The sequence below is a fragment of the Phaseolus vulgaris genome, chromosome 11, assembly GCF_051622355.1.
Source record: "Phaseolus vulgaris cultivar YP4 chromosome 11, ASM5162235v1, whole genome shotgun sequence".
NCBI lineage: Eukaryota > Viridiplantae > Streptophyta > Magnoliopsida > Fabales > Fabaceae > Phaseolus > Phaseolus vulgaris.
In genome coordinates this window covers 42,703,284-42,711,488 of record NC_143508.1, presented here as the reverse complement: position 1 = coordinate 42,711,488, position 8,205 = coordinate 42,703,284, and positions in this window count along the sequence as shown.

The window sequence follows — 8,205 nt, the reverse complement described above, 5'->3', positions numbered from 1 at the left end:
CCTAAATGACTATTTGCTGGACAGAAGGACGGGGGGCGCGTCGAGCTCCCAACCAGCAGGTGCTGAAGCTCAGCAGCACGAGATGCCCACGCACGGAGAAATCCACACCATTGCAGGGGGTTTCTCAGGAGGTGGATGCACCGCATCACAGAGGAAGAGGTACGCAAGGTCTGTGATGACGGTGGATATGTTTGAAGACCACTCGCCAGAAGTGGATATTACATTCACCAAGCAAGATCTCCGGGATGTTGTGCCTCATGACAACGATCCCATAGTAATTTCGCTGATAACAGCAGGAAGAAAGGTCCAAAGGGTGCTGGTGGACCAAGGAAGCTCGGCAGATGTGATGTTTTGGCCGACTTTCATGCAGCTAGAGCTGCCCCTTGACCAGCTGAGGCCCTATGGAGGGTGTTTGTATGGGTTCGCTGGTGACCAGGTGGAGGTCAGGGGGTACATAGAACTGAGGACAACGTTTACAGATGTGGCGGGTTCAAGAACGGAGAAAATCAAGTACCTCGTTGTAAACGCTCCTTCAGCATACAACATCCTGTTGGGAAGGCCCACGCTCAACAGGATAGGTGCCATACCATCGACCCGGCACATGAAGGTGAAGTTGCCGTCCATGGAGGGGGTGGTTATCACCATCAAATCCGATCAGAAGGAAGCAAAGAAGTGCTATTAGAATAGCCTGAAAAACAAGAGATCGGTGAGTTATGTAACAACCACCCCGCCTCCTGGTGTGAAGCCCAGATCGACGGTAACAGAAGAGACCGCCGGAAGGGACGTGGAGATGGTGGATGCTGAGCTAGGGGAGGGGAATGCCGGTCTGGAAGAGGAAGAGGCAAGGAATCGCCCTGAGGAAGCGAGAGAACTGGGAATCGCCAGGGCGGTGATCGCCAGAGAAACCAGACCAAAACCCGTCGAGCAGTGGCTCGAGAGAGAAATCGGGGGAAAGATCTTCAAGCTGGGAAGATCCCTGGAGGTTGAGCTCCAGGACCAGATCGCCAAGGTGATTGAGCGGCATCTGGACGTGTTTGCATGGTCCGCTTCGGACATGCCCGGGATCGACCCCGACTTCTTGTGCCATCATCTGGCGATGGATAATTTGGTGAGACCAGTGCGACAAAGAAGAAGAAAGTTCAACGAGGAGAGGAGGCAGGCGATCAGGGACGAAACACAGAAACTCCTCGCTGCAGGCCACATCAGGGAAGTCCAGTACCCTGAATGGCTGGCAAATGTCGTGCTGGTGAAGAAGAGTAACGGGAAATGGCGCATGTGCGTCGATTTCACCGACCTGAACAAAGCTTGCCCGAAAGATTCGTATCCTTTACCAAGCATAGACGCCCTGGTAGATAGTGCTGCAGGGTGTAAGTTGCTGAGCTTCCTGGATGCCTTCTCGGGGTACAATCAGATCAAGATGCATCCCATGGATGAAGAGAAGACAGCCTTCATGACGGAGAGATCGTGCTATTGCTATAAGGTGATGCCTTTTGGGCTGAAGAACGCGGGGGCCACGTACCAGAGGCTAATGGATCGAGTACTTGCACCAATGCTGGGAAGGAACGTGCAAGCGTACGTCGATGACATGGTCGTGACCTCACCGGAAAAGAGCAAGCACGTTGCAGACTTGGAAGAATTGTTCACGACGATCGCCAAGTTCAGATTAAAGCTTAATCCAGAGAAATGCATTTTCGGCGTGGAGGCTGGAAAGTTTTTGGGTTTCCTCTTGACTGAAAGAGGCATAGAGGCCAACCCTGATAAGTGTGCCTCCATCTTGGCGATGAGGAGCCCAGCTACGGTGAAAGAAGTCCAGCAGCTAACAGGTCGGATGGCAGCCCTGTCTCGCTTCGTGTCAGCTAGCGGAGAAAAGGGTCATCCCTATTTTCAGTGCCTGAGGCGCAATAATAAGTTTGTTTGGACGAAGGAGTGCGAGGAAGCCTTCGTCAAGCTGAAGGAGTATCTGGCGAGCCCGCCGGTTCTGTGCAAACCGCTGGTGGGAACCCCTCTCAGGTTGTATTTTGTTGTAACTGAGAGGGCGGTGAGTGCGATGCTCACCCAGGATCAAGATCAGGCTCAGAAGCCTATTTATTTTGTGAGTAAGGTGTTGCAGGGCCCCGAGACGAGATATCAGGCCCTAGAAAAGGCTGCGCTGGCTGTGGTATTTTCGGCGAGGAGGTTGCGCCACTATTTCCATAGCTTCACCATACTGGTGATGACTGACCTGCCCATCCAGAAGGTCTTGAAGAAGCCTGACGTTGCGGGAAGGATGGTGAAGTGGGCAGTAGAATTGTCAGAGTTTGATATTAAATATGAGCCCCGAGGCCCGATCAAGGGGCAAATCTTTGCAGATTTCGTGGTCGAGCTCTCATCTGAGGCAACGCGAGTTGAAGGGGACGATTTCCGTTGGGTACTCTCGGTGGATGGATCGTCGAACCAGCAGGGTAGTGGTGCTGGAGTCATTTTGGAAGGACCCAACGGCGTGCTGATCGAACAATCTTTAAGATTTGCCTTCAAAGCCAGTAACAATCAAGCAGAATATGAGGCGCTGATCGCCGGGATTTTGCTGGCCAAAGAGATGGGAGCCAGGGTGCTAATGGCTAAGAGTGACTCGCTGCTAGTCACGGGGCAAGTAACAGGCGAGTTCCAGGCTAAAGATCCACAAATGGCGGCTTACTTGGAGTATGTGCAGGAATTGAAGAGTTCCTTTGCCTCCTTTGAAGTAGTGCATGTGCCCAAAGAGCAGAATGCCCGAGCTGAACTTGCTAGCTAAGCTCCCCAGCTCAGGCAAGGGGGGTAGACAGAGGACGGTGATTCAAGAAACTCTGAAGACGCCAAGAGCATTTGTGGCAGATCACCTGGTTCTTCAGATAAGCAAGTCGACGGAGAAAGCAGCGAGAAGTCATAAGTCCCTAACGCAAGAAACTCTGAGATCGCCGAGAGTTAGAGCATGTCGAGGAGAGAAGGTGAACATGACGCAGGTGTGTGCTATCCATGAGCCAGACACCTGGATAACACAGTACAAGCGATGCCTGGCAGATGGCCTTCTCCCACTGGATCCGACAGAGGCTAGGAAGGTAAAGAAAAATTCTAGCAAGTACACGTTGATTGATGGCGATCTGTACAAGTTTGGGTTCACTCACCCACTCCTGGAATGTGTACATGGCGAGAAGTGCACGAGAATCATGGCAGAGCTCCACGAAGGTATATGCGGAAGCCACGTCGGGGGTCGAGCTCTGGCCGCGAAGACTCTCCGTGCAGGTTACTACTGGCCATCGATGAGAGAAGACTGCAAGAAGTATGCCCAATGTTGCAAGCAATGCCAACAGCACGCCGATTGGCACAAGGCGCCTCCCGAGGAGTTGAAGTCGATCTACAGCCCTTGGCTGTTTCATACCTGGGGAATCGACATCCTGGGACCTTTCCCGCTGGCGATCAGGAAGATGAAGTACTTGGTGGTGGCGATTGAATATTTCACCAAGTGGATCGAAGCAGAACCAGTGGCCCAGATCACCGCACACAAGATCGAAGGTTTCGTGTGGAAGAACATCGTGTGCCGGTTTGGAGTGCCTAAGCGCCTGGTGTCGGACAATGGGACTCAGTTTGCAAGCCACCTGTTGAAGAAGCTTTGCGAAGGGGTGGGAATTCAACAAGTGTTTGCATCTGTCGAGCACCCTCAGACAAATGGCCAGGTGGAGTCAGCCAATCGGGTGTTGCTGAGAGGTTTGAAGAGAAGGCTAGAAAAGGCCAAGGGAAGCTGGGCTGAGGAGGTGCCCCGTATAGTCTGGGCATACCACACCACCGAGCAGTCAGGAACCCATGAGACCCCGTTCAGCTTGGTCTATGGGTGTGATGCGATGATTCCAGTAGAAATCCAGGAGAGCTCGCCGAGATTCCAGAACTTTGTAGAGGAAGACTCGAATGAAGAGAGAAGGCTGAACCTGGATCTACTGGATGAGGTCAGGGAAGAGGCGAGATTGAAGGCTGAGGCGGTGAAGAGAAGGATTGAACGAAGATATAACTCGAAGGTGATGCCAAGACAATTTAGAGAAGGCGACCTGGTGATGAGAAAAGCCCACCAGTACGAGATGGAGAACAAGCTGTCACCCAAGTGGACTGGACCGTTCAGAATAACCGAGGCGCTCGGGAACGGCGCCTACCGCTTAGAGACATTGGAAGGAGGGGCTATTCCTCGCACCTGGAACGCCACGCACCTGAAGTTGTATTACAGTTGAGAACTTTGTAAGTAAAGATAAACACAAAGTTACATTACAATGTCTCTGTTGAAACAGTTTGAAGGGGGCACTCTTTTTTTCCCTAAGGAGGGTTTTTAATGAGGCCACCCAATAAAGAGAAGTTTTCAAAGTACCAGTTGTTTTAGATTGCGTGCTTGTTGTTTTCAGAAAAGTTTTGAAGAAAGACCTTGTCACTTATATATGACTCAAGGCAAGTTAAAGATATATTGCATGCTTTCTAAAAGGTTTTTAAGTCCTCATCGTTTTTCGGCGATCGGAGGCATCAGCTAAAGTTTTTAAGTCCTCATCGTCTTTCGGCGATCGGAGGCACCAGTTAAAAGACCTCAACGCCCTCGCGCGTCCTGAGGCAAGTTAAAGACCTCCTCGTCGTTGAGCGAGTGCAGGCGAGGAAGAGTGAAAAGTCCTCAGTGTTTCTAGGGGCGAGAAGATGTAACCCCTGGGGCAATGTAGAGGCACCAGTGAAAAGTCCTCAGTGTTTCTGGGGGCGAGAAGATGTAACCCCTGGAGCAATGTAGAGGCACCAGTGAAAAGTCCTCAGTGTTTCTGGGGGCGAGAAGATGTAACCCCTGGAGCAATGTAGAGGCACCAGCGAAAAGTCCTCAGTGTTTCTGGGGGCGAGAAGATGTAACCCCTGGGGCAATGTAGAGGCAAGTAAAAGACCTTCTCGCCTATGAGCGAGTTCAGGCAAGTGAAAGACCTTCTCGCCTATGAGTGAGTTCAGGCAAGATAAAATCCTTCTCGTCTCGAACGAGTTCAGGTATGGTGTTAAGGGTGGACGACGCTTGGAAGGTGGCTAAGGCAGGTTCGAAGAGAGCGCCTAGCCACCCGGCCTGTGGTCCTGAGGTTCAGGAAGGTAGAGGAGGATCCGAAAGGCGCCTCTACCCCCAGATCAAAGAACAATGGCCAGGGCGTGAAGCCAGAAAGAAGTTGATCGCCAAGAGTCTCTGGCGACCAGGAAAAGTTCAAATAGTGGCGAGAAAGTTAAAAGACCCGTTTTGATGAAGCAGATCGGGTGAAGCAGTGTTTAAGCCAGTAGCTGAGTTAAAGTTTGTTGCTTGAGGAATATTTGCCTTAAGATTACGAGTTGTTAAAGTGATTGTTGCTTAAAGTTGAAGTGGTTCGAAGCAGTTAAGTCAAAGATCGTGCCTGCAGTTTCGCTAAGTCTTTTCTTTGAAGTAAAATACGCAAGAAAAATACGCAAGAAAGTTAAAGCAGTTGAAGAAGTCGTGAGGGAAAATGCGCAGACTTTTGTCATTATAGGTAAATACCAGTTCAGAACATATGTGCGGGAAGATATAAAATTTATTACAAGTTATACACAAGAGAAAGTATAAAAGCAGTGGATGGAGTAAATTGATTAGTCTTCGGCGGGCACCACTTTTCCATCCACCACCTCATTATTTAGAGACACCATGTTGAGATCCAGATCAGGGAACAAGCAGGCGAACTGTTCCCGTGCAGCCTCGAATCCAGCAGCCAGAATTTGGGCGGAACTCAGATTGAGATCTTCAATTTGCTTCTTAAGCTCTTCAATCTGTTTCTCGAGTCCTTCAGCTTGTTCTTTCAGTCCCTTATTCTGCTGCTCCAGCTCCTCAACTTGCTTCTTGAGTTGTTCGTTGATTTCTTGAGCCTGGAGAAGGTCTTCAGCAACCTTCTTGGATTCTGCTGGCACCTTGCCCAGTTCAGCTGCAAGCTCCCCATTTTTCTTATTGGCTTCGTCGAGCTCAGCGATGGCGTCATCCCTCGCCTTCTCCACCTTGCCAAGGAAGATCTCCCGGTCGGCTGACCTTTGCTCCAGCTTCTTCACCTTGACGGCGTCGGTTTTTATGAGAGCCTCCAGGTCAGCCACCTTGACGCGATAAGGCACAATCTTGCTCTCTAGTTCGATCTTTTCTTGAGCAAGTTGCTGCACTTTATGGCGGAGTTCAGTGGCCTCCTTGCGCGCCAATCTGAGCTCGGTGCTCATTGCATCCTCTACTCGGGAGTGTTCAATCTCCGCGAGTGTCAGGTTAAAGGACAACTTCTCCACCTCGACCCTCATGGTGCTGTTTTCAGTTTTAAGGTTGAAGAGGTCGTCCTGGAGTTTCCTGGTGGAGCTCTCCACAGCTCTGGTTATGATGGCGGGGATGTCTTCTGCTATCGTCTTCAGCTTAGCAGATAGAGGCTCCCACATCCTCGTAACCTCAAGAGGGAGGTTTGCTGCTTGTAGAGGTGCTGGGTGGGCCTGTTGTTGATTTTCGTTGCCACCTTCTTTGGTTGGTTCTTCAGTAGGCGCTTCTGCTCGTGGTGGCGACGTCGGGGACTCGGTGATCAGAATCGGAGAGGTGTGGGCAACCTCATCCCCGATTAGAGCAACATCTGCGGCTGAGGCATTGGAAGGAGGACCCCCTCCAGCTGATATATATGGTGTGGAGGCGCTCGGGGGGTCCTCCATGAAATTTGGCTCTTGGGCCTCAACCGCAGGTGGCGCGGTTGCCAGTGGAATGGCTTGGACAGGTGAGGCAGGAGCTGGTGGAGATGGCAAAGTTGGAGGTGGAGCGGGCGTGGATGGAGGTGTTGAGGTTGGAAGAGGGGGTGGGGCAGGTGGTGAAGAAGGTGCCACCCTTTTCCTCTTTGTAACAAGGCCATCTTCGGTGACCTCGTCGTCTTCTTCCTCCTCCTCGTGGACTACCTGGGGAGCTTTCCTCTTGGGCCTTTTGAGGACAAGTTTTTTACGTTGGGCGGCGGGCTGGACGTCAGAGGGAGCTGGGCCCTTAGGTGGCGATCGACCCTGTGCGGCGGCGATCTCCACCACCGAATTTGGTACTGTTTGAGAGCCCGTCGCCAACCCGTGGGTTCGGGCGAGCGCCCTCAATTCCGCGAGCTTGCCTTGGCCCAACATGTTATCTGCATGGAGCAAAAGTGCATGGGTTAGTTCAGAGAGAAGAGTCAATGCACGAGGCAGTATGCAACAGCAAAGCAGATAAAGAGTGCAGAAAAATAAAACCAAAGTCTTGCGCGTAATGCACAAGACGCCCAGAAACAGTTAACGGAAGCAGTATCAAGACAAAGGGTTAAATGTTCTAACCTATTCGAATTTCGAGTTGGTCCTCGAAGAATTCGAAGCAGATCAGGGTCGTGGTGAGGAAGGTGATGTTGGCACTCGCCACACTCTTCCAAAAGAGGCAGAGATCTCTGTCCAACGCACCCATGCTATCAGGACTTCTGGGTCTCCTGAAGCAGCTCTTGGACTCCTTGTTCCCCTTGTTCACCCAGTACAAGGGGAAACCGTCGAGTAGGGAAGTGTCCTTGTCGTTGGGGCGCACTAGGACGAACTTTCCCTTCCAGTCTTTATAGGATTGCTGGAAGATGGAGAAGATCGACCTCCCAGCAATCCCATTTAGGCTAACCCATAGGCGGTCTCCCGGGTGCTTGGCTTCAAAGAGAAATAAAAATACATCTACGGATGCGGGCAACCCCAGATGGTCGCACATCACTTGGAATGCTCGCACAAACGCCCAGCTGTTGGGATGAAGCTGGGCGGCGGCAATGTTGAGCTCGGTGAGGAGTTCCCTCTCGAAACGGGTAAAGGGAAACTTCAGTTTCACCTTCTTGAATAGCGTTGTGTAGACGAAGCAGAAGGGCCCGTCATTGCTCGCCTTGTCGTCGGCACAAACGGGCAGATCGGGGGGGCAAGGTAGCACTATCATCTTCTCATCGTGCTCCTTATGAAATGTTTGGTGGGGCTCATCCCCCTTAGTCAATCGCAAAACTGCCCCAGCAGTGTTCACGGAAGACGTTTCCCTCAACAGGGTCGAGTTGGCCCAGGGGTAGAGTTTTTTGAAGTCTGGTGGGGGAACAGGGGCTCCTCCGGTGATAGGTGGAGTCGCCTGGGCCAGGTTGGGACGGGAAGGTGCAGGCCTCTCAGCCTGGGAAGATGAAGCACCGCGTGCTCGCGGTGGGTTGAGTGCTT